This window comes from Diaphorina citri, unplaced genomic scaffold, assembly GCF_000475195.1.
Source record: "Diaphorina citri unplaced genomic scaffold, Diaci psyllid genome assembly version 1.1 scaffold578, whole genome shotgun sequence".
In the NCBI taxonomy this organism is placed as follows: domain Eukaryota; kingdom Metazoa; phylum Arthropoda; class Insecta; order Hemiptera; family Psyllidae; genus Diaphorina; species Diaphorina citri.
The window spans coordinates 90,352-117,343 of record NW_007378012.1 but is presented as its reverse complement, the minus strand read 5'-3'; the positions used below and the strand labels follow the sequence as shown (position 1 = coordinate 117,343).

Genomic DNA, 26,992 nt, shown 5'->3' with positions numbered 1-26,992 from the left:
TGAATTTTCGACCTTTTAAAGTTACTTTTTCGGAGTTTTGACCTCAGATTTGGATTTTTCACAACCTTTTACGTAGGAATCGACTTTTTATTAAAAATATTTTCCCAATTGCAACTCCTCCATTGTTTTCCTCCAGAATTCTGCGACTGTTATGGCTGCTGGAGTACAGTCATAAAGATCTTGCTTTGTGCAGGTAGTGCCAATGTTATTGCAGACAAGTAGATGGGCCTCGTCTTGTGTTTCGCCACAGTCACATAGGTCTCCTTGAATTTCCTCCGAGTACCCCCACTTAGCCAGGGTTTTCTTACATCGGGAAACGCCCACTCTGGGCCTGTTCAAGGTTTTCCACGTGGTGTAGGGTAGGGTTGAATAATTCCTCTTTTTCACCCTCCCACCGTCCCTCTGTCTCTCTCTCTCTCCTACTCCCTCTCTCCTCTTTCTTTCCCTCTCTGTCTCTCTCTCCCTTCTTCTCTTTCTCTCTCTCTCTGAATCTTTATTCCATTTTCTCCATCCTTTTTTTCTTCGCTCTCTCGCTTTCTCTTTCCTTGTTCCTAGATATACAACTCCCATCCCTTCCACGCAAAATTGCAAAAGTTAATACCTATTTAAAGACTGAAAAAAACTTTATTTTCCAGGGATTTGCATGCAGATGAATTGTTTCATTATTGAATTTACAGAGAGTTTAGTTTAGAGTTATGATTAACAAAGAGTTCTCATGATTGTAATGATTGCAAGTTGCAAGAGCACGTTGTTTGTCCCAGTTCCCAAAGGATTATTGATAAGCAACGTTGCGCGTGGCTGGTATCTGGATGGGTAGCCTTTGGGACAACACATGTTGCTGCCTTGCTAGCTATTTCGGGATGAACTTACCTTTGAGAAATTGTTAAAATCGCAGTGTAGAGGCAAAGCAGGAAGGACTTATAGGTATGAACTTAGAAGTTAGATAAAAGGCTGTCTTTCACAACTTTTCTTGGTCGAAATTTTCGTCCCTGTAATTGGACTTTGGAGTAGCACTTGTGTGAACTTAGCCTCGTGTGTCCCCAGAATATTACGATGAGTCCAGTATACATATATGGAACTAAACAGTATGTTTATAAAAACAAAAAATTTCCCAAGTTCTATTTTCTTACCAACCATGACTTTCAGAAATTCATCAATAATTGAAAAGTTCAGTTGTAAAAAAGTCCCCAGTAGTGCAGTTCCCAAGACATTGGGTTCATAACAGAGGGAACTGTCGTTCGAATCCCAGTAGCGACATAAAGTAGAATCAAATGAGATGTTTGTAAGATAAAGTTCAAACAAATTATAAAAATTACATAATTATTATTCTATGGAATCTGTTGTAAAATAACAAAGGAATTTGAACACCAAAGCACCTGTCTCCGAATACATACCTACCTGCCTGTAGACATTAAATAATATACTGTCTCTTCAGCTCACAACATTTATAATAATGGAAATGCAACCCTACTAGAGATCCCTAGGACAATAAATTAATTAAAATATGATATAATAATCATACTATACTGTGTAGTAGGCACATTCTATTAAATTAGAATGTTTGAACCCGAAATATAAATTATTTTAGAGATAACTATAATGTACTTATGTACAAACATTATGTATTGCACTTTTCTATGTACATAATTATGTATATAATATTTATGTTTAGGATGTACCTAGGTACCTACCTATTTATCTATCTAGACGGGGAAATTCGAAATATTCAAATTTTATTATTTTATAGGTGGACATAGTGCGCTTATGAATTTCTAGCTACAAACATGCCTAATTATGTATTATACATACTTTGCTATGTATATTGTAGGTACATGAAACCACAGCAGTTATCAGGGTGACGTAGGTACCTATATTTAGAACCGGTATCAAACAAACACTAACAAAGGTCTCAACTCAATAAAAAACACTAACGAAGATCTTCTCACAAATAGTTCATGATTTAGAATTTTAGAATAATTCATGATTTAGAATTTTAGAATAATTCATGATTTAGAATTTTAGATTGAAAATTTGGAACTTTCAACCAAGGAACCAACTGTAGGACTATGCATTGACCATGAATACAGAATAATTTAATTCACCATTTGATCAATCAGTAGTACGAGTTTAGATAAAAGTTTAAAGAAAGCTCTGGGGGGATTGAAAGTTTAGATGCAATATCGTATAGGTCAAAGCAGATGAAGCACGTGTGATAGGTAGGTAAATAGATATACAGGTTACCTTCCACTCAAGAGTCTATTATTTTTATTACTAAAAGATAGAAGTAGAGCTTTTTTATTACTTGAATCTCCAGGTACATAATCTAGGACATGCTATGACACAGGCAGAGCTGTTTCATTACTTGATCTTCCCGGTATGTTAACAGTGGTATCTTAGACGTGTGTCTGATAGGGTATTAAGCTATTAAGTACCTATACCTATTGGATTATTGATAATATGTACTATATTCTGTTTTATTATTAGGTGCCTATTAATAAAATAGAATATAGATAATGGGATAATAGGGTTCTCCGTTCCTGAAAAGTACCAATGGGGGTACTTATATAGGAACAGAAGGAAGATGTTTTTATAGTTACGTTAAAATAAACCATTCTCATTATTATTACTTAGAGGGATTTATTGATAAGGGTGTAGGTCGGTAGGCACATTGTAGCTAACACATGAATGAAATATTGAATTAGTGATTTCATTAAATTAGTTCATTAATGAATTAGTGAGTGTGTACACAGACCACACGAGCAAACGTAGCAAAAAAAGTGCTCTAAATGACGTGTGGTAGGTTTGCGTGACACACAACTTAGTGGACATGCTATGACACAGGCAAATCAGAGCAATATGAAACTCTTTTTGTATGTCCCTCCTAAACAAAAGGTAGACAGGATGGAGGGAACCCATTTATTTTGTTCTATCCCATTCAGTCAGAAGTCATCGCCTACGGGAGCGTATGCCGTGACGTCAAACTTCACGATTTACCGGTATTTTTTAAATCGATTTATCTCGGAATCTAGAAGTCGTAAAAGAAAAAGAAAAAATCCGTTGGTCCTCATTTTTTCCTGCTCTATGACTTTGAAATATCACCCAAGTAAGCGCAACTGATCTATTGTTACCTATAAGAACCTTGTTGTAAGATTTTTTTTATCTAGCCGGAATGACTTTTTTTTTTGGTCTCCGTTTTTTTACCTCGCCATAAATCGGGACTTCCTCCATGGCCGGCCGGCCATTCACTATCAGGTAAACCTGAACAGGTGCGCCTGTCAGGTCTACCTGATAGTGAATGGCAGCAATAATAAGTCTCTCAGGCGACCTGTCAGGTGTGCCTGATAGTGACTGCCTCTGCCTAAATTTTATGTACCCATTAAAAAGGGGGAAAAAGAAAACAAATATTTATCTATTTATCTACTCATATTTCTAATGTTTGTTTCATTTGATTGTTGGATTTCAGAATGTGCAGCTTGGAAATATGCAAGTGAGGAGGAGGAGGAGGGAGACAAAGGTAAGTAGACCCTCAGTTTATTTATCAATTTATCTACTCATATTTCTAATGTTTGTTTCATTTGATTGTTGGATTTCAGAATGTGCAGCTTGGAAATATGCAAGTGGGGAGGAGGAGGAGGGAGACAAAGGTAAGTAGACCCTCAGTCAGACTTGAAGGTTGTTGGTTCGAGTCCAGGTCAAGTCATACAATTGAGCGTAGTAAATATGTAGAATGAAGGGGAGTGACATTTGTGGAAATCATTCAGGCATAACAGAAGCTGGCTGGGGGGGGGGGACTTTAAACAGAGAGGATACCAGCCTGGAAATTTCCCTTGATGAAGAAATAGCAAAGGTTGACTGCGAAGGGCATCCACTCGTAAAATTAATTCTTAACACAATTAAAATTCCTTCGTATTGTTAATTACTGTAGAAATTCGTTTATGGCAGCTAATGTGTCAATGTGATAGCTACATATTATTCACACCAGATTTTTCCTGTTTCTCTGCCTGTTAGTTTCCTCCTACTATCTCACTTAATGCACTTATTAATACCGCAAACCATTTCATATCGTGTGTAGTGTGATCCCCAGTGCATTGTTTTTGATTAGGAAGTAGCTTGTTGTGACATATCCACTCACTCGGTAAGGTAGGTCTCCCCATCAGCTTCTAATGAGCCTAGGCTATGGTGTGTGGGGTTAGGTGTGAGAATGTCAATCTATCAAATGGAAATCAAATCGCGATAAAATGAAGATAGCCTAGTTAGCTTAGTTGGTAGCGCATCTGCCTTGTAAACGCTAGGCCGCGGGTTTGATTCCCGCCCGGGGCGGATTTTATCCTGAAGGGATGAGGTTTGTTCTCGGAACGGCTGCCTTTCTCCCACCCTGTCTTCCTTGTGTCTTCGATGTTAAAACGATAAGACCTTAGCAGTTACAGGTAACTCTCTCAGACCGCATTACCTGTTAATCCCCAAAATCTTCTTTTGATACCATTTGGTTCCCGAATTTGCGTCACCAGTTGATAGGCCGCCAAAAATTATGTACCAACAGTTATCTTTAAGTGAAAAAAAAAAAAAAAAAACTGAAGGATCAGTGTGAATAGTGTGATCAAATAATTATATCTTCACTGAAACAGCTCAATTTGATACGCTTCCAACCTTACTACTACTTTTTTGTGTATCGTTTTCAGATTGGGAAGGACTTTGTGAGAACGGCACAAGACAGTCCCCGGTAGATCTGTCTCGGAGAAATGCTTTGCCATCAGCGAGTATCGAACCCATAGCCTTCATTCACTACAGACGACCGGTGTCCACTAATATCACCAACAATGGACACACAGGTAACATCCTACGAATCAATTAGTGGCTAATATCAGGACTTGTCCATCAGGAAATTTCTCTCCGTGAATAAAATCCTGCGGGTTTCTTCTATACAGGCTTCTAATAAGATACGGGCTTCTTCAGAGGGGTCATAACAGACACAATACTTCCCATTTAGGTGCTGGGTCAGCATAAGAACACCAGAAAGTAACCTGTTGATTTTTTTTTTTTTTTTTTTTTTTTTTTGAAAGGGGGTTATAAAAACCCAAAAATTTACCTTTTTGTTTTTTTTTTTTTTTTTTTTTTTTTTTCGAAGGAGTTTGACAGAGGGAACTGTAATGTAACAGGGAAGATCTTATCATCCGCCCTGGGCAGGAATTGAACTCGCGACCTAGCGATTACAAGGCAGACGCCAACCAAGCTAACTACCAGACTGTCTACCAGTTGCTTGAAATTACTTACTTACTTTCTATTATCCGTTCAGGGTATGCCGCCCCGGGTGGGAATCGAACTCGCGACCTGGCGATTACAAGGCAGACGCGCTACCCTACAAGTTCCATGAAAAATTTTCAGGATAAAATCCGCCTCGGGGGGGAGTCGAACGAAGTGAGTTCGAAGTTTCAGCTCGATTAATTTTTTGTCTCCCTCCCTGGCTCCCCCTATGTTCTGTGTTATTGGCAAACAGGAAAAGCTCAATCTAGTTCAATGAGGCATATCCATGACGCTAACTGTTCAGTGCATCTATTTCATATTAGAAACAATGCATCACTTCCACTCTGCTTTTTTCCTATTTAGAAGAAAACAAACACTATTACTGACACAATTAATAGTGACATTTGCTTGCGAGGCTAGTTATTTTGGAGGGTAGTTCGGCTGCATTGTAAGCGCTAGGTCATAGGGTCGATTCCCGCCCGAGACGAACTTTATCTTAAACACAGCTAAGGTTTGTTCTCGGAACGACTGGCTTTCTTCTATCCTGTTTGATAGAGGGAACTGTAACTGCGAAGGTCTCAATGTCCCTTATGTGAAGAGAGAAGGAAGGCAGGATACGAGGAAAGCCAGCCGTTCCGAGTACGAACCTTATCTGTTTAGGATAAAATCCGCCCCGGGTGGGAATCGAACCCGCGACCTAGCACTTAGAAGGCGAAAGCGCTACCCACCAAGCTAACCAGGCTTTTTTTTCTTTTTAATTTAATTTTTTTATTGATGTTCAATCAATCAATCCATAATCGTTCCATCATGGACCTCCCTCCCTATTCCATTGGCTCCTAGCGATCTCCTTCCAGCCAATAGGAGTGCGTTCTTCCGATACTCTGGCTCTCTAACCACGCCCCCTTGCTCAGAGAGTGTAGAATGGACTGTACTGTATAGAACTGTGGGAGCATCTAGAACGCAGGTAAGTAATTAGTACGAGTCTCTAACCGAGGCTAAAGACGAGCCTAGGGGCCTCGCTGTGATAGCTGTCATCATTCATGTAAGTAAATTTAGAAACACTACTGTCACGTCACGTGAGCTCACGTAGAAACACACTATGAAAGGTAGTATTTTTACCTAAACTCTACCGTTCAAGGTGGAATAGGAGAGATTACCCTTGGCCAGTAATTTTGCCCCCCCTCTTTGTAATTTCTTGAATTTGTGTTTATTGAATCATTTAAAGCGATATAAAGTTCAAATAAATGATTAAATAAAACTAACCCATTTAAAGTTAGGCCTAAAGGATTTTGAGGAAAAAAGAGTGCAGACGCGAAAGCAGCAAACCAAAAGTCGGTCAGCTTGGACGCGACATCGTCTACAATACAAAACTCCATGTTGTGTCAACTCCTCCCAGTCGTTCAGCCCCCATCTGTTGCATAGTCTCTTCATCTCATTGATCCAGCAGCTACGTGGTCTTTGCATGAGCAAAATAGTCCCTTCCGGTCCCGCAAGGACGATTCTTTTCATCTTCCCAATATGTCTCTGCAAGAGGAAAATAGTCCCTTCCGGTCCCACAGCGACGATTCTTTCTAACGAGAAGATTGTTACTTTTAAAATAAAAGCTAATAGAAGAGTTCCCGTAGAAGTTTTGCTTTGTTCCCCTGTTTTAATAGATCATTGTCACAGGAATAGAAGGGAACAAACTTTGAGTCCCAAGGTCCCAATCCCAACTATTTGCAACATAAATTGATCACAAGTAGGAAGCAGGGGTGTATTCAGGAGTGGTGATAGGACAAGAAAAGTAAGAGTACCTAGCTAGCCTAAATAGCTAAATACCTAAGATAACGTCATTTTTACTTTCCTTATCCTATAGGAAGGAAAGTAATGTAATCGGGTCAAATTTTCGATGGTCAGATTTTAGTGCCAAAACACGTTTTAAGGTCCCTAGAGCCTAAATCCAAAGTTTCAGCCATTGGTCCGTGTGTGTGTCTGTCTGTCTGTCTGTCTGTCTGTAAACAATTTATAGGTGGAAGACTCCTTGGAAAGAAAGAGAAGTCCTTTATAGGTGGAAGACTCCTTGGAAGGAGAGAGAAGTCCTTTATGGGTGGAAGACTCCTTGGAAGGAGAGAGAAGTCCTTTATAGGTGGAAGACTCCTTGGAAAGAGAGAGAAGTCCTTTATAGGTGGAAGACTCCTTGGAAAGAAAGAGAAGTCCTTTATAGGTGGAAGACTCCTTGGAAGGAGAGAGAAGTCCTTTATGGGTGGGAGAAGAGAAGGAAAAAAGAGTGGGGAAGACAGAAAGAGAGGAAGAGGGGAGAGAGAGAGGGACGAGGAAGGGGAGGGAGAAGAAGAGGAGAGGGAGGAACAGAAAGGAAGGAGGAAGAAGGAAGAGAAGGAAGCAGGAAAGAGGAGAGAGATAAAGGGGAGGGCGTCTAAAGGGAGAGACACAGAAAAAGGGTAGAGAGAAAAAGGAGGGAGGGGAATAGAGAGACGGAGGGGGAAAGATAGGAGAAGAAAAGTGGTAGAAGAGAGAAGGAGAAAGAAGTAAGAAGGGAGGTACAGAAAAAGATGAGAGCGATACAAGGGGAGGGAGAAGCTATGGAGGGACGAATAAAAGGGAGGGACCAAAAACGAGGCGAGGGAGAGAGGCCAGCAGGGAGAGATACAGAAAAAGGGTAGAGAGAAAAAGGAGGGAGGGGAATAGAGAGACGGAGGGGGAAAGATAGGAGAAGAAAAGTGGTAGAAGAGAGAAGGAGAAAGAAGTAAGAAGGGAAGTACAGAAAAAGATGAGAGCGATACAAGGGGAGGGAGAAGCTATGGAGGGACGAATAAAAGGGAGGGACAAAAAACGAGGCGAGGGAGAGAGGCCAGAAGATAAACCCGGCGTAATGAAATTGGAAAAAGTTCATTTCATTTTCTCATCTCTCCAGGAAAACTCCTTTGTGAATTGAAAATGTTTGCCGCTTTTCCAATCGGTTTCAATAATATACCTGAATCCTCCCTTCTTCCACAGCTAATTTCATCCCCTGACCACCCCTGTGCCCCCCCATACCTATCCCCTGGTAGACCCTTGTTTACTCATGAAAATCAGGGCCGGACGTTCCTAATCCTTTTGCAAAAAAGTTCCCGAGGTGAAAGTTTAGCGCGGTGGACTTCGATTCTTGAGGGTGTCAAAAAATTTAATTAACTACCTATGTAGCATAGCCAAGTTCAAATTGAGAGAAGGTTGAAGGAATTTAGGGATTTATGCACAGTCGTTCCTTAATTACGAAGGACTCCTTTTTGAGCTTTCCTAGAGGGACCCCTTGAAGGTGTCCTAAACAAATCTTAGGTGTCCTTTTTGATTATCGTATGCATAGTGTTACAAATAAGGATCCCTTTATGAAGAAAGAGGTTTTTAGGAAAGAGCCTCCTAGTTACACAGGCGAAAATTTGAATTTTTCGACTTTCTTTTTTTTACTGGTGTAGGTATAAGTACCTATTCATTTACCGCTCCGCTCGTAACTACAACTTTTTTTTTTTTTTTTAAGAGGTTTGACAGAGGGAACTGTAACTGCTAGGGTCTTATCGTCCCGAAATCGAAGAGAGAAGGAAGACAGGATAGGAGGAAAGCCAGCCGTTCCGAGAACGAACATTATCCCATCAGGATAAAATCTGCCCCGGGCGGGAATCGAACCCGCGGCCTAGCACTTACAAGGCAGACGCGCCACCAACCAAGCTAACTAGGCTGACTTTCTTTTACGAGTAGATTTTATTTTTAATGTACATCGACGCGCAATTTTTTTGGGGACAGATTGGCTTTGAAATGACTGTATTAAGAGCATTGGGATAAAAATCTGGTGTGAACATCACACGACTTTCCTTATCCTATTGGATGATGCTTATTTGAATGTTCTTTCTTTTACAATATTTCTAACCGTTTTGTCGCTATAGCTGAAAACCGCCAAAAAACGGTCGAAATCTGTCCAAAAGCGGTGAAAATACCGCCAAGCGCAGCAACAATCTCAACCAAACGTTTTGTGTTGCATCCTTGTCACATTTGTGAACTACATACAAAATTTCAAGTCTCTAGCTTATACCGTTCCCGAGATATTGTTAAATTACACCGAAAACCACCAAAAAGCGGTAAAATGCCGCCAACTGTTGCACCTGTCTTAACCAAAAGTTTCGTGTCGCATCCTTGTCACATTTGACAGCTACATACCAAATTTCAACTCTCTAGCTCTTACCGTTCTCGAGATATACAGACAGACAGACAGACAGACACACAGACAGACACACACACGGACCAATGGCTGAAACTTTGGATTTAGGCTCTAGGGACCTTAAAACGTGTTTTGGCACTAAAATCTGACCATCGAAAATTTGACCCGATTACATTACTTTCCTTCCTATAGGATAAGGAAAGTAAAAATGACGTTATCTTAGGTATTTAGCTATTTAGGCTAGCTAGGTACTCTTACTTTTCTTGTCCTATCACCACTCCTGAATACACCCCTGCTTCCTACTTGTGATCAATTTATGTTGCAAATAGTTGGGATTGGGACCTTGGGACTCAAAGTTTGTTCCCTTCTATTCCTGTGACAATGATCTATTAAAACAGGGGAACAAAGCAAAACTTCTACGGGAACTCTTCTATTAGCTTTTATTTTAAAAGTAACAATCTTCTCGTTAGAAAGAATCGTCGCTGTGGGACCGGAAGGGACTATTTTCCTCTTGCAGAGACATATTGGGAAGATGAAAAGAATCGTCCTTGCGGGACCGGAAGGGACTATTTTGCTCATGCAAAGACCACGTAGCTGCTGGATCAATGAGATGAAGAGACTATGCAACAGATGGGGGCTGAACGACTGGGAGGAGTTGACACAACATGGAGTTCTTTGGACGCAAGCAGTCTGGTCGGCATGGGATTCATATATCCCAAATACGCCATCGGAGTTAGTGTGAGAGACTTATTGGGAAGATGAAATTCTGTTGATGGGATGGAATTCAGTGACTTGGGGAGAAGATGATATATTTTTTCCAAAAAATTTTTTTTTTTTTTTTTTTTTTTTTTTTTTTTCGTGAAAAGCAATTTTAAGTTTTGCAATAGTAAAGTAGCAAATCTGCTGGATAAAACCCGAGAAAAAAACTTTTTTTAATATAACCTAGTCTGGAGATGATAAAGTCCTCAATTAGTAGGTATTAGATCTACAACATTACCAATTTCCTTTTTACTCACCAAAACTACACGGAGGAAGGGAATGAGGGAGAGAGAGAAAGAAAGAGAGAGAGAAAGAGAGAGGGAGAGAGAGAAAGAGAGAGAGAGATTGTTCTGTTCTTAGGGGGAGAAACTGTTCCATTCTTTTTGCACTCGAGTGTAGGTATTGTGTGCTAGTATTATGTACATGTTATGTGTTTTGGTCATTACACCCTAGTGACTAGGCGTTACCTTACCCACAGGGTAATAAAATATTATTATTATTATTACATATTATTATTATTATTATTCCATTGTAGGTATTCCCTTGTTCTCTCCCATTCCCATTTTTCGCCATTCAGAGTTTTAGACCTTATTTAGTAAATAGACTTTTCAGTCTCATTCTGGTCATATTGATAGATAAGTGAGGTATATTCTGTTCTATTCTATTCTATTTTATTTTATTCTATTCTATGCTATTCTCTATTCTATTCTACTCTCCATTCTATTCTATTCTACCCAACTCTGATTCTCTCTCTTTCCTCGTCCTTCTCCTCCCCTTTCTCTCTCACTCTCCCCTAACTCATTGGTTTCTGTATTTCTATACCTTTTTTTCAATCTGTCCCTTCTCTTTTTATATCCAACTCTCCTCCCCCTCTCTCTCCTCCTATCTTTCACCTCCTACTCCTCGTTCCTTCTCTCCTCTCTCCCTCCCTTTGTTAATCTCATTCTGTCGAATTGAATGAGTGAAAAAAGAAAGAAGAGACACATACCTAAATTTAATGTGTCAAAAACAAATATTGAAGAGAAAAGAAGAGATGGAGAGAGCAATGGAAGGGAGACCAAAGCTGAGAAGGAGAAGGTTGAGAAAGAAAGGATGGAGAAGGGAACAAACTTCGGAAGGAAGGTATGAAAGGGTAGGAAAAGAATAAGGTAGCGAAGAAGACCCCAAAACGAAATTGGCAAAATGTGCAGTTAAAGAAGGAAAAGACGAGGAAGAAGGAGAAGAAGAAGAAGAAGAAGAAGAAGAAGAAGAAGAAGAAGCTAATTTAATCGGGTTTATATTACCCCAGAACATAATTTGAGGAAGTACACTACGGGATGGGCATGCTACGACACAGACCCGTAAAGTTCAATGTAGCAAAGACGGTGAAACACCCCATTTTTTTTTTTTTTTTTTTTTTTTTTTTTTCATAATCCTACCATCCATATTGGGGAAGAATGTTCAAATTACCTTTGAAAAATGCTTGAATGAATACCTAGTTCGCAAAGTTTTTGTTTCGTAGGTATACGAAACAAAAACTTTGCGAACTATTCATTCAAGCATTTTTCAAAGGTAATTTCAACTTCCTGTCTGAAAAGTTTTCCTTTGAAAAATAACCAAAGGTACATACCTACCTAGTGTAATCTAATACATAATTATAATATTTATTATTATGTATTACTTTATTATTGTTATTAATTATCTATTTATTATTGTTAATAATTTAATTTTATTGAGTAAACCCACGCCCTCCTGATTGCCAGGCGAACATCTTGACCATCACACCACCTTGGCTTAAAGTTTTACACAATCATTCTAAATTTAGTGGAGATGCCAAAACTCTACCTCGATAAAACCTAAGAGTAAAACTTCATTATTTTGTCAACATGCACTTTGGATTTGGAGTTTTCCATTCTCTCCACGCCTCTCTTCCTCTCTATACTCTCTGTATTTACCTACCGCTCTATCATAATATTTACATACCGACCTCTGTCCCTTCTTCTTTTTCCCCTCCTTTCTTTCTTTTCCTTCTTTTTCTCCTCTCTCTCTCTCCTCTCTTCCCTTCTTTTGTCCCTTTTTTCCATCCCTCTCTTCCTTTCCTCTTTCCCTTTCTTTCGTCTATTTTCAGTTCCCTTTCTTCAGATTTATCTTTCCTTCTTTTCGTTTCATTTTATCCACATCTTTCTCTTTAACCCTCTTCTTTGCATCCTCTTTTCTCCTCTTCTTTACTCTCTCCCTTATTCTCTTTTCTCATTTTCTGTTCTACTCTATTGATGTATTTACTTTGCTCTTTCACTCTTATGGAATCTATCTCCCCCCTCCCTCCTTTTCTAGATTTATCTCTCTCTTTTCCTCTCACTTTATCTTTATAGGTGGAAGACTCCTTGGAAGGAGAGAGAAGTCCTTTATAGGTGGAAGACTCCTTGGAAAGAGAGAGAAGTCCTTTATAGGTGGAAGACTCCTTGGAAGGAGAGAGAAGTCCTTTATGGGTGGGAGAAGAGAAGGAAAAAAATAGTGGGGAAGACAGAAAGAGAGGAAGATGGAGAGATGGGGAGAGAGATGGAAGAGGAAGAGAGAGAAAAAGAGAGGGACGAGGAAGGGGAGGGAGAAGAAGAGGAGAGGGAGGAACAGAAAGGAAGAAGGCAGAAGGAAGAGAAGGAAGCAGGAAAGAGGAGAGAGATAAAGGGGAGGGCGTCTAAAGGGAGAGACACAGAAAAAGGGTAGAGAGAAAAAGGAGGGAGGGGAATAGAGAGACGGAGGGGGAAAGATAGGAGAAGAAAAGTGGTAGAAGAGAGAAGGAGAAAGAAGTAAGAAGGGAAGTACAGAAAAAGATGAGAGCGATACAAGGGGAGGGAGAAGCTATGGAGGGACGAATAAAAGGGAGGGACCAAAAACGAGGCGAGGGAGAGAGGCCAGCAGATAAACCCGGCGTAATGAAATTGGAAAAAGTTCATTTCATTTTCTCATCTCTCCAGGAAAACTCCTTTGTGAATTGAAAATGTTTGCCGCTTTTCCAATCGGTTTCAATAATATACCTGAATCCTCCCTTCTTCCACAGCTAATTTCATCCCCTGACCACCCCTGTGCCCCCCCTCCCCAATACCTATCCCCTGGTAGACTCTTGTTTACTTATGAAAATCAGGGCCGGACGTTCCTAATCCTTTTGCAAAAAAGGGCCAACGGTGTTGTGTTTAGCGCGGTGCTGGACTTCGAATCTTGAGGGTGTCAATATAATTAATGAAAGTCTATCTTTCTGTATAGGTAGGTACCTACCTACAAAAAATCAAATTGAGAGAAGGTTGAAGAAATTAAGGGCTAAATGAATAGTGGTTCCCTTATTACGAAGGTGTCCTTTTTGAGCTTTCCTTGAAGGATCCCTTGAAGGCGTCCTAAGCAAAAAGGTGTCCTTTTTGAAAATCGTATGTAATAATTAATAAAGATCCCTTAATGAAGGGGTTTTTAGGAAAGCACCTTTGAAAATTTGGACCGATTGCAATACTTTCTCATTACCTTGTATAGGTTCCCTATACGTAAGGGTAATAGAAAGTAAAAAAGAAGAGACAAATAAATATAAATTTAATGTGTCAAAAACAAATATTGAAGAGAAAAGAAGAGATGGAGAGAGCAATGGAGAGAGGGAGAAAGAGGGAGAGAAACGGGGAGAAAGAGAGGGAGAGAGAAAGGGAGAGAGAGAGAGAGAGAGAGAGAGAGAGAGAGAGAGAGCGCGTCCTTTTATGTCAATATTGTCAATAATTCTGTAAAAGTTTGTAGCAATGATGAAATTTACTGACAGTAATATCTATCATGAGAAGGGCTGACTAAGTTCGAAATTCGGATCTTTCATAATATTATATTACCCATTGATCCTATTATTATTGTTAAAATTCCGTAATGTAGTTAATTCAATTGAAATTTGAAATCGAAAACATTTCTATGAATTCGATCCTCTCTCTCTTCTCCTCTCTCTCTCGCTCTCACTTTCCCTCTCTCTCTCTCGCTCTCTCTCTATCTCCCTCTCCGTCCCTCTCTATTTCTCTCTCTCCATTATTCTTCCTCTCTCCCTCTCTTTTACTCTCCTCTCTCAATGTTTCTCGCTCTCTCTAGTTTATTGTTCCTCTGATGACCCTATTCTACTAAACAGTATTAAAAACACACACGCAAAACACGTAACATGGAACCATGAACCTCAATGGAAAATAATAAAAACCGTGCTGTTTAGGAAAAATGTAACGTCTTTTTTCTATGCATCACAATAATATCGCCATACATTTCGTACAGTGTATGTTTCTTCTAGATATACCTACTTAATATGTTTCTTCTTCTCCTCCTCCTCTTCCTCATGACCCTATTCTACTAAACAGTATTAAAAACACACACGCAAAACACGTAACATGGAACCATGAACCTCAATGGAAAATAATAAAAACTGTGCTGTTTAGGAAAAATGTACCGTCTTCTTTCTATGCATCACAATAATATCCCCATACATTTCGTACAGTGTATGTTTCTTCTAGATATACTTATTATGTTTCTTCTTCTTCTCCTCCTCCTCCTTGTTCTTCTCGTTCTTCTTTTTCGCCTTTTTACGTTCTATTATTTTCTTTTTTTCCTGTTCTTTACTTTTACTTACTTACTATTTTGTTTCCCTGTTTTTTTCTTCTTCCTTTTTCTTGTTTCTTCTTCTTCTTCTTTTATACTTACTATTTTATATATTTTTTCTTCGTTTTTTCCTTCCTTCTCTTCCTCCCCCCCCTATTGATTTTTTTACAAGGATGTTCAACTTGACATCACTCAACTATAGTCTGATTGTACAAATGTACATACATCAATATGACGTGCACCCTACTATAATAGTCGTGCACTATTGTCATATGACCTCTCTCTCCTACTTCCCCTTCTTATTCTTCCCCCTCTCCTCCTTTTGTCTCTTCCCTCCTTTCTTCATCTCTCTCTTTCGCCCTCTCTCTCTCTCTCTCTCTCTTCCTTTCTCCCTCTCTCTCTTTCTCCCTCTCTCTGTAACTCCCACACATAGAATTTCCATAATATCCATTTTCTTATGGAATGTCTGGAATTACCTCCCTCTCCTCCTCCCCTCTGTCTTCCTTATATCCCTCCTTCTTTATATCTTTCTCTCTCTAATCCATAGTTTTTTTTAGCTCCCTCTCTTAGTTCTTAACCAAATCTTCCTTATCTCACTTCCATAAATGATATTTCACATACATATTTTTTTTGAAGAGGTTTGATAGAGGGAACTGTAACTGCTAAGGTCTTACCGTCACGAAATCGAAGAGAAAAGGAAGACAGGATAGGAGAAAGCCAACCGTTCCGAGAACGAACCTTATCCGTTCAGGATGAAATCCGCCCCGTGAATTAAGATTATCCGATTTTCCAATCAGCTTGGTTAATCCTATTGGTTTGAAATTTGGAAATTTATATTTAAAATTGTGATCCGTTCCAAAAAAGTATTACCAAAAGCAAGCACTTTAACATTACTCCTGAGGCAACTAAATGGTACCTATTATGGTGGAAATCATAAAGGACTTCTCTCTCTTTCCAAGGAGTCTTCCACCTATAAAGGACTTCTCTCTCTTTCCAAGGAGTCTTCCACCTATAAAGGACTTCTCTCTCTTTCCAAGGAGTCTTCCACCTATAAAGGACTTCTCTCTCTTTCCAAGGAGTCTTCCACCTATAAAGGACTTCTCTCTCTTTCCAAGGAGTCTTCCACCTATAAAGGACTTCTCTCTCTTTCCAAGGAGTCTTCCACCTATAAAGGACTTCTCTCTCTTTCCAAGGAGTCTTCCACCTATAAAGGACTTCTCTCTCTTTCCAAGGAGTCTTCCACCTATAAAGGACTTCTCTCTCTTTCCAAGGAGTCTTCCACCTATAAAGGACTTCTCTCTCTTTCCAAGGAGTCTTCCACCTATAAAGGACTTCTCTCTCTTTCCAAGGAGTCTTCCACCTATAAAGGACTTCTCTCTCTTTCCAAGGAGTCTTCCACCTATAAAGGACTTCTCTCTCTTTCCAAGGAGTCTTCCACCTATAAAGGACTTCTCTCTCTTTCCAAGGAGTCTTCCACCTATAAAGGACTTCTCTCTCTTTCCAAGGAGTCTTCCACCTATAAAGGACTTCTCTCTCTTTCCAAGGAGTCTTCCACCTATAAAGGACTTCTCTCTCTTTCCAAGGAGTCTTCCACCTATAAAGGACTTCTCTCTCTTTCCAAGGAGTCTTCCACCTATAAAGGACTTCTCTCTCTTTCCAAGGAGTCTTCCACCTATAAAGGACTTCTCTCTCTTTCCAAGGAGTCTTCCACCTATAAAGGACTTCTCTCTCTTTCCAAGGAGTCTTCCACCTATAAAGGACTTCTCTCTCTTTCCAAGGAGTCTTCCACCTATAAAGGACTTCTCTCTCTTTCCAAGGAGTCTTCCACCTATAAAGGACTTCTCTCTCTTTCCAAGGAGTCTTCCACCTATAAAGGACTTCTCTCTCTTTCCAAGGAGTCTTCCACCTATAAAGGACTTCTCTCTCTTTCCAAGGAGTCTTCCACCTATAAAGGACTTCTCTCTCTTTCCAAGGAGTCTTCCACCTATAAAGGACTTCTCTCTCTTTCCAAGGAGTCTTCCACCTATAAAGGACTTCTCTCTCTTTCCAAGGAGTCTTCCACCTATAAAGGACTTCTCTCTCTTTCCAAGGAGTCTTCCACCTATAAAGGACTTCTCTCTCTTTCCAAGGAGTCTTCCACCTATAAAGGACTTCTCTCTCTTTCCAAGGAGTCTTCCACCTATAAAGGACTTCTCTCTCTTTCCAAGGAGTCTTCCACCTATAAAGGACTTCTCTCTCTTTCCAAGGAGTCTTCCACCTATAAACGAAAGAGAGAGAGAGCGAGTGATGAGAGGGGGGAGGAGGGAGACGGGAGACGGAATAGAGAAGCAAGGAGATAAAGTGAGAAGGAAAAAACAATAATAACAACAGAAGAGAGGGAGACGAAAAATAATAAGAAAGAATAAGACCACCCAAAGTGTTCGCTTTCTTAGAGAGGAAGATAGGGGAGGGGGGGGGGTTCTCAGGAGAAAAATAAATAATATCTCACCCCCCCCAACACTCTCTCTATCCCTTCCATCATCTATTTTGAAAGTTACGCAATAAAAATTAAATTTATTTCGTAAACGGTATTATAGTAGGTGTGTAGGAAGGAGGGTAGGTGGTTACCTGGTTGGGTAGGAAGGAAGGGGGGGGGAGGGAGGCGTTTGGGTAGGTACCCCTCCAAAGTATTCCCTCAGGCGCTAAGCAATTCTGTTCACAAGTTCACTCTAAGTGTAAGGGGAGGGGGGTTTATGAGTGGTCCGCCTCTCTATGAATGCTAAGGTTTTTCGTGACGGGGATTTTACCCTCCATTTGTTTTAAAAATCATCATGCACCATTGTGAGTAATCATAAATAATCACAATCTGTGCCTTAGCCTTAAGGTGTGTCCAAACATGGTCGACCAGCTGTCGATCGACGAGGTGAAACTATGTTGTCGAGGCAGTGTGGACGGTTCGGTCTCGACGTCGATCGATGAGGGGAAGGCGGTTTTATGAGTCGTCCGCCACTCTATGAATGCTAAGGTTTTTCGTGACCGGGGATTTTACCCTCCATTTGTTTTAAAAATCATCATGCACCATTGTGGAGTAATCATAAATAATCACAATCTGTACCTTATCCGGTGTGTCCAAACATAGTCGACCAGCTGTCGATCGACGAGGTGAAACTATGTTGTCGAGGCAGTGTGGACGGTTCAGTCTCGACATCGATCGATGGCCGGTCGACTATGTGTGAACACGCCTTTAGGCTAAGCAAACTACCAGATAATGAAATTACACCCCCCCCCCATTTTTTCACACCTGTATTTTCAGAAAAGAATTACTACCCCTACTATCCGTACCGTAATTTTCTCCCCTCTCTCACGCGATACCACCCATAATACTACCCCACCTACCGGCAATTCACTCCATTTCCCTTTCACACGAGGCTGCAAACTTGAAGCGTGAGCCCTGGTCGTTTATTTTTCGAAATATAACAACTTGGAAAACAACAGAAAAAGTACACAAAAGTGAAGTCAAATACAGGTCAAATCAATTTTCCAGGAGTCACTATGCGAGAGAGAGAGAGAGAGAGAGAGAATGTATAGGGAAGGGGAGAGAGAAAGAAACGGAGGAGCGACGTACAGCGAAAGAGAGAGAGAGATAAACAAAGAGAGAAAGAGTAGTGAAGGAGAGGAAGAAAGGTAGGTAGATAGACCAATGCAAGCGAAAGAGCGGGAGAGGAAGAGAGTGGAGGAGAAGACAGAAATAGATAGAAGGAGAGGGAGAGACCGATGCCATGGAAAGAAAGAGAGAGAGAAAGACAAATAGAGAGGGGATGAAAGAGAAGGAGAGAGGAGAAGGAAGAGATAGAAGGAGAACGAGAAGGAAGGAAGAGAGAGAGAAGAGGAAGAGAGAGGGGGATGAAGAGAAGGAGAGAGAGAGAGAGAGAGAGAGAGGGAGAAACGCGAAGGAGGGACAGTGAGAGAACGGAAGGGAGAGAGAGAGAATGAGAGGGAAGTATTAGGAAGAGAGAGAAGAAAGACAAGGAGAGAGAAAGAAGGGAAGGGCGTATCAAGACTGCAAAATATTGCATAAATGAGTCTAGCTCAGTACACTGTCGACAAAAAGTGCACTTGTATGCCTTCATGGTAAGGCTGTGTGACATAGGGGAATACAATGAACATTGCCATAGTACGATCCATAAGGGTACTATAAATATCTACCCTGAACTTAGTGCTGTGGTCAGAGAAATAATTGGAAAAATAAATCATAGGTAATTTAATTGAAAGAAAATACCCAATATAACTAGGTATAATAATTTGTGTTTATTTGTATGAACGCCGTGGAATTGTCGAAGTATGCAATATGGAATATGTTGAATGTTAGTGGAGGTGTTTAATTTACGTAATACCTACTTTTCTTTGAAGCACGACTTCGATTTTCACTTGTCTCTCAATAAGAATGAATCCCCCTTTAAATAGATAAATAATCGAGGTACCTACATAAAAGATTTCAAAATAAAATAGATCTATAAGAATTTCCATTGTGTTCATTCGAAGTTAACATCTCAAGGACTTCTTTAACTTGAATTATTTGGACTCTTTTCTCAAACGAAAAGCACAGGACGAATCTCAAAGGTATTACACTACTATTACCCCCATACATAATATTCATACACTGCTATAGCAACCTCAATACAAATAATACACTGCTTGACTGCTTAGCATTAGAGTAATACACTGCTATTACCCCAATTTATAATACACTGCTATTACCCCAATTTATAATACACTGCTATAGCATAACAGTCATACACTACAATTACCCCAATACATAATACACTGCTATAGCATTAGAGTAATACACTGCTATTACCCCAATACATAATACACTGCTATAGCATTACAGTAATACACTGCTATTACCCCAATACATAATACACTGCTATAGCATTAGAGTAATACACTGCTACTACCCCAGTACATAATACACTGCTATAGCATTAGAGTAATACACTGCTATTACCCCAATATATAATACACTGCTATAGCATTTGAGTAATACACTGCTACTACCCCAGTACATAATACACTGCTATAGCATTACAGTAATACACTGCTATTACCCCAATACATAATACACTGCTATAGCAAACCTCAACAATACCCAGAAAACCTAATAACGTAGGTACTTGGAGATTTAGACTGATTTTTCTTCTTTTCAGAATATAGGTAGGTACGGAAAATGCCAGAGAAATTTGAGATAAGAAACCTGTGTAGTTTTGGTGTAAAAGGTAGGTATTCCACTATAAACAGTTTCTCCCCCTAAGAACAGAACAATCTCTCTCTCTCTCTCTCTCCCTCTCTCTCCCTTATTCCTCCGTGTAGTTTTTGAGATAAAAAACGAGAGAGAGAGAGAGAGAGAGAGAGAGAGAGAGAGAGAGAGAGAGAGGAAGGGAGAGAGAGAAAGAGAGACAGAGAGGAAGGGAGAGAGAAAAACGAACAATGGTAATGGGGAATGAGAATTCTATACATAGATGTAGTACCCCAAGATATTGGTGTAATACAATGGAAGAAAGAGAGAAGGAGGGAGAGATTTTACTCTGAAAATGATAAAACAATGAAAATATTTCGCGTTTGCCGGTAGAGGTACATAGGAATCATATTATGTAGGTACTGTCCCTATGTACCTACAATATACATAGCAAAGTATGTATAATACATAATTAAGTGTGTTTGTAGCTAGAAATTCATAAGCGCACTATGCCCACCTATAAAATAATAAAATTTGAATATTTCGGTAGATAGGTATACTTATTATGTTTCTTCTCCTCCTCCTCCTCCTCCTCCTCCTCCTCCTCCTCCTCCTCCTCCTTGTCTTCTCGTTCTTCTTTTTCGTCTTTTTACGTTCTATTATTTTCTTTTTTTCCTGTTCTTTACTTTTACTTACCTACTATTTTGTTTTCCTGTTTTTTTCTTCTTCCTTTTTCTTGTTTCTTCTTCTATACTTACTATTTTATATATTTTTTCTTCGTTTTTTCCTTCCTTCTCTTCCTCCCCCCCCCCTATTGATTTTTTTACAAGGATGTTCAACTTGACATCACTCAACTATAGTCGATTGTACATACATCAATATGACGTACACCCTACTATAACAGTCGTGCACTATTGTCATATGACCTCTCTCTCCTACTTCCCCTTCTTATTACATTCTTCCCCCTCTCCTCCCTTTGTCTCTTCCCTCCTTTCTCCATCTCTCTCTTTCGCTCTCTCTCTCTCTTCCTTTCTCCCTCTCGCTGTAACTCCCACACATAGAATTTCCATATCCATTTTCTTATGGAATGTCTTGAATTACCTCCCTCTCCTCCTCCCCTCTGTCTTCCTTATATCCCTCCTTCTTTATATCTTTCTCTCTCTAATCCATAGTTTTTTTTAGCTCCCTCTCTTAGTTCTTAACCAAATCTTCCTTATCTCACTTCCATAAATGATATTTCACATTTTTTTTTTTGAAGAGGTTTGATAGAGCTAGCCAAACAAGCTTTCCTAAATAAGAACAAACTTTTAACTAATGGACACATCAACATTGAAATCCGCAAGAACTTCACTAAAACCTTTGTATGTAGTGTTCTAATCTATGGCAGCGAAACTTGGACCATTGATAAGAGAGACAGAATGAAATTAGAAGCGACTGAAATGTGGATGTGGAGGCGGATGACAAAGACGAGCTGGATTGAGAAGGAGTGACGAGAGACTCCTGAGAGAAATCAGAGAAAGTCGACAGTTGATGAAGACCATTGAATCCCGAAGAATAAAGCTGATTGGTCACATCATCTCGCGAGAGAGAAGGATAATAAAAAAAGCACGAAGTTTTACGAAATTTAATAATATGCAAAGTATAAGAGGGAGAGAGAGAAAGAGAGAGAGAGAGAGAAAGAAATTAAGAGCAGTAGATAGAAATATTAGATGAAGTGAGAGAGGTAGGGGAAAGAGAAAAAGAGAGTGAATGAAAATTATAGAGAGAGAGAGAGAGGTTCGGTGAAACTCATCATTAGAATTAAATTTGTTAAATGTGATGGAATTTGTGGTTTGTAAAACGAACGAATGGTAAAAAAAAAAAAAAAAAAAAATGGGCAACACTCCCGCATTAATTTTGAATGTTGGAATATTTGGGGCACTCGATGTGCTCAGAATTGCTGACAGCGGAAAATGCTGTCTGTAACATTTTTTGGAACATGTGTATTTTTTTTTTTTTTTGTAACATGTGTTTTTTTTTTCAGGTCATACTTAGGTACATAGGTAGTTACATACTTGAGCTTCTTTTTTTTACATTTCAGCCCTTGTGAAAAAAAAAAAAAAAATGTGTTACTTTTGATTTATTTTAATCAAAACTCAGAAAGATACCGGACAAAAATGCCTTCTTACCTTGATACTTTTTTTTTTGCCTCTTCTCAGAAAATGTCTTGCCTTCTGGTAAAAAGTTCTCTCTAGATGTCGGTGTATGCTTAGTCTGACGTTATTATGCTATGTTCAGGATAATATTGTTCTTCCTTCCTCCTTTTATGTATTTCTGAGTATTTTTGAGTTTTGAAAAGCACCTGGGATTCGAGCGGTTTCTCCTCATTGCGAAATCTTTTGAAACGTTCAGTACCTGGGGTTAATATCGTCGTCTCAAACACGAACTGGCGTAAGTGCGAAAATTACATTTTTCAGCAGGGTCGGAATAAGTTTTTTAAGTTTTAATTTTTTTTTTTTTTTGAGCTTTCTACTGCACAGTCTTCACAAAGTACATGTTTACCTATTCGTTAAAACATTTTTAAAGCATGCTATGTATGTTTTTCCATATGATAACTTAAAATTGTGATTTTTACACTTACGCCTCTTCGTTTTCGGGCCGACGATATGTTTTCTTCGTCTCCTTTTCTCCTCTTCGTTTCGTTCCTCCTCCCCTTTCATCACCTTTCTTTATAGTTTTTTCCTACTTTCGTTTTTATTTTCTACTCTGTTGAATCCTAGTGTGGGATTTTTTTTTCGCTTTCCTTTTCGCCTAATAACCTGGAAAATGTGAAATTTTTGAACGGTATTTTTCGCAACTCTTTCTTCGATTTTGTGTTAGCTGTTGGTTTGTGGGTCGACACAAAATGCTTTTCTCCTACCCATACCTATATTTTAAAGCATAAACCTAACGCTTCGTTACGTTTTCTCGCTATTTTCGTTTATTACTGATCATTATTTTTATTATTTTGGCTGGGATATTGGTACAGGTAAAGAGGAAGAGAGGGAGACCAAAGCTGAGAAGGAGAAGGTTGAGAAAGAAAGGATGGAGAAGGGAACAAACTTCGGAAGGAAGGTATGAAAGGGTAGGATAAAAGAAGGTAGCGAAGAAGACCCCAAACCGAAATTGCCAAAAGGTGCAGTTAAAGAAGGAAAAGACGAGGAAGAAGAAGAAGAAGAAGAAGAAGAAGAAGAAGAAGAAGAAGAAGAAGAAGAAGAAGCTAATTTAATCTGGTTTATATTACCCCAGAACATAATTTGAGGAAGTACTGTGTCTCTTCTCGCCCATCTGATGCGAGACACACTACGGGATGGGCATGCTACGACACAGACCCGTAAAGTTCAATGTAGCAGATATTTCATCGCTACGAAAAAAAAGACGGTGAAACACCCCATCTTTTTCTTTTCTTTTTTTATAATCCTACCATCCATATCGGGGAAGAATTTACGAAACGGAAAGAGAAGTTGGCAGGAGACCGAGGGGCAGACCAAGGAAAGAATACTTCCAGGACATCATGGAGAGCATGGGATGCAGATCATAATATGGCGAGTTGAAAAACGTGGTGATGGACAGAGAAGAGTGGCTACAGCGACAAGGCCCAGCCTTTAGACAATGATGATGATAAAGCTAGCTGTTACTGCTAAGGTCTTCTCGTCCCGAAATCGAAGAGAGAAGGAAGACAGGATAGGAGAAAGCCAACCGTTCCGAGAACGAACATTATCCGTTCAGGATAAAATCCACCCCGTGAATTAAGATTATCCGATTTTCCAATCAGCTTGGTTAATCCTATTGGTTTGAAATTTGGAGATTTACCTATATTTAAAATTGTGATCCGTTCCAAAAAAAGTATTACCAAAAGCAAGCGCTTTAACATTACTCCTGAGGCATCAACTAAACTAAATGGTATGGTGAAAATCAAAGCAAAAATCCATCATTCCCCACCCAACATGGGTTTCTAATGGCCCATTGGGGATGACCTCCCCTCCCTGTAGGTTATTTATATAATATATTGTACCTACCCCCCTTCAGCACGTCATGGTAATTTACAGGGTGTCCCAAAGTTTACGTACCAAATATAAAGTGGTGATTTATTGGGTTAAATTCAGACTTTTTCTCTCAGGAGTCCGCAAATGCTCTTTTGTTTGAACTTCAGGGTTCTAAGTTGGTCCTAAAGAAATGATATAAGGTTAGCGTTACAGCGGCTGTACTAAACCATAGGAAAAAGAGGGGAAAGGAACTTCAGAAGAGAAGAAATCTCGAAAGGAATATACAACTTACTTTTAACCCATTGAAACACCCCTTCAAAAAAAAAAAAAAAGAAAAAAACTTCATCTTAACCCGTTAAAACACCCCTACAAGAGCTGTACGTGTTTGGGACATCCTGTCGAAAAGGGTAATGCCCCCTCCCCTCTCTCTGGTATTTTATCGCAAAAATAATCATGTCACCAATGGAAGCCCCCCCAGCCAGACCATAATAAAAAATAAAATAATAGGCAATAATAAAAACACCTAAGTTTTAGCTGGCTACACTAAGTAGGTCCGTAGGTTCTACATGGCCTTCATTACTGATTCTATCCCCTTTGTAAATTTTCTTTTTTTTTCTGGTACTTTAATCGAGTAGAGCTATAATCAATTGTCCTTCCGAGCCCAAGTACTCCAAGTAAATCGACTATGCCGGGAATCGAACCCGAGATCTCCGGTGTACAAGCGTAGTATGATACCCACTGGGCCACGGAGGTTACTCAAGAACGTTTTAAGATACCTACTACCTAAAAGTTATTCTGACAGAATATAATTTCTTAGCTAGATCTCTGATGCGATTTTCACCAAGTTGTTCAGGTTACATAACCAAAGCCTTAGGGTGCATACACAATAAATAAACAACAAGGTAAAATATATAGGTAAAATATAACCAAAGTTTATCTTCTTAGGAGATGGATTCTTTAGGTATGATATCCATGAAATTAGTTAATTACCTACCTAAGCAAACAATAATAATACCCAGGTATAATACCTACCTAGTAAAACCTACCTAGTAAAAATTAGGTAGATATGTGACCATAATATTTTTCTAATACCTATCCAAGACAGAATTTTCTTGGAGGCGGACCTGATCAGGTGTATTTGTCAGGCCTACCTGATAGTAACGAATGGTTGACCTAATGTATTTAGATGATTTTAGAAGAATGTTATTAGGCATTGAAAATTACATTACTTTTCTTCCTATAGGATGAGGAAAGTAAAAATCTCCAAAATCGAAGAAATTAACCCTTGTTTCCCCTTCCTCCACAGTTCATCATGCTGCGGATACTCTTGTTGGCCTGTGCGGCCGTGTTAGCCCAGGCCCAATTCAGCGGCTTCCCCTCTCACGGCCAAGTGTGGCCGGGCCATGGGGCCAATTTCCCCTCTCACGATCTCAACTTCCCCACCCACCACATTTCCAGCTTCGCGGCCCATGATAACTTCCCCTACCCGGCCCCTGGTGTACCACAACATGTGGTAAGTCCAAGTCTTACAACTTACAACATATTGTAAGTCGAAAATAGTCCCATTTATATGTGGTAAGTAGAAAATTTTCCCATTACATGTGGTAAGTAGAAGTCCTACAACATATTGTAAGGGAGAAAATAGTTCCACAACATAGGTATTGTAAAGTAAAAAATAGTTCCATAGGTAACATGTTGTAAGTAGAAAATTGTTCCATAAAATGTGGTAAGTAGAAGTCTTACAACATATTGTAAGAAGAAAATAGTCCAATTTACATACTGTAGGTTCCATTACACAAGGATAAAGTTTGACCTAGACGGGAATCGAACCTGTGAACTGCCAAGCTAACCAGGAAAGTGGTGAAAGAGCTTTTTTGAGAGGGAGATGGAGGCAGTTTATTACAATTTTAATATTACGCCGTTCTTTCATAATAGATATGCAACATGTATGATATTTCAATTGTGTTTGCCTACATTAAACAGGCGTTATACCTTATACATCAATCATTCAACATTCAATCAGCCTAAGAACTAGATTACTAGAAGTTAGAACTTAAGAGCCAGCCTAGTTAGCTTAGTAGCAGACGATATCCTAGTGATCGAGTCGATAATATTATCGTCGATTGGGAGATGAAAATGTAGGACCCGCAATGGGCCCCACCTGTTCTGGGATGCCAAATTTTAATGAGCGACGTGCATTGATGTTTTAAATTCCGCACCGAATTTCATTAAAATCGGACCAGGCAATTGCGAGTTATAGTGAAACAAACATTCTATTTTTATTTATTTTTTTTTCTTCCCCCAGACCAAATGCAAATCTTTCGAGTTAAAACGTAGACCTTACTGTCGTTCGGTCAATTATGCACCTATAGCTATGCACATTTTATCCCTTGCTAAAGAAATATAGCAAAGGTTGAGTGCGAAGGGCATCCACTCGTAAAATTAGTAGCCAAAACCAAATGTCAGCCCAAGGCAGTCACCCTTGTTAGGGCTGATTGAGAGGCTGACGAAAAACGCCGACCCCATCTGTACACGGGAAAAGGCGAAGAAAAAGGAGGTAGGTAGGTATGCACATTTTATGTTCAAAGACATAAAATACACATCGATCGAATACCTATCGAATGTTCTGCTCATTGGAAATATTCTATCGTTTTCCCATTGTCTCCCGCCATTGTTCTAAATTTACCTGAAGCATTTCCACGTAATGTCAGGTCTTGTTAATCCAAAGGGTTTAAGGGCTAGGATTAAGGGTTAATACCGGGACACGGATGCTATATTGAGCCGACAAAATACAGGGTGGTCATTGGACTTGATTATTTAGGTCCCCTCCTATTAGACGATAATAATAAAACCTGTGTTTGGGGAAACGGTTTAAGGTTCGAGTGGACTGGAACACAACACTTGCCTTGCCTTCTGACTTATTCCAGTTGTCAATGGTTTGATCAATTTAATTTGAAGAAAGAAGAAACCATTTTTGCCAGCCTACTTAGTTTAGTTGGTAGTGCGTCT

General features: G+C 39.5%; 1 protein-coding gene and 1 long non-coding RNA gene across 2 annotated transcripts in view; both read left to right on the top strand.

The window, feature by feature from the left end:
* Positions 1 to 26,992, top strand: part of LOC103510261 (sodium/calcium exchanger 3) — a 99,575-nt gene that overhangs the window by 21,031 nt on the left and 51,552 nt on the right. The window lies entirely within an intron of this gene.
* Positions 3,578 to 4,816, top strand: LOC113467885. Its single transcript, XR_003391814.1, has 2 exons — positions 3,578 to 3,644; positions 4,680 to 4,816. It is a non-coding gene; the product is annotated as an uncharacterized LOC113467885 (long non-coding RNA).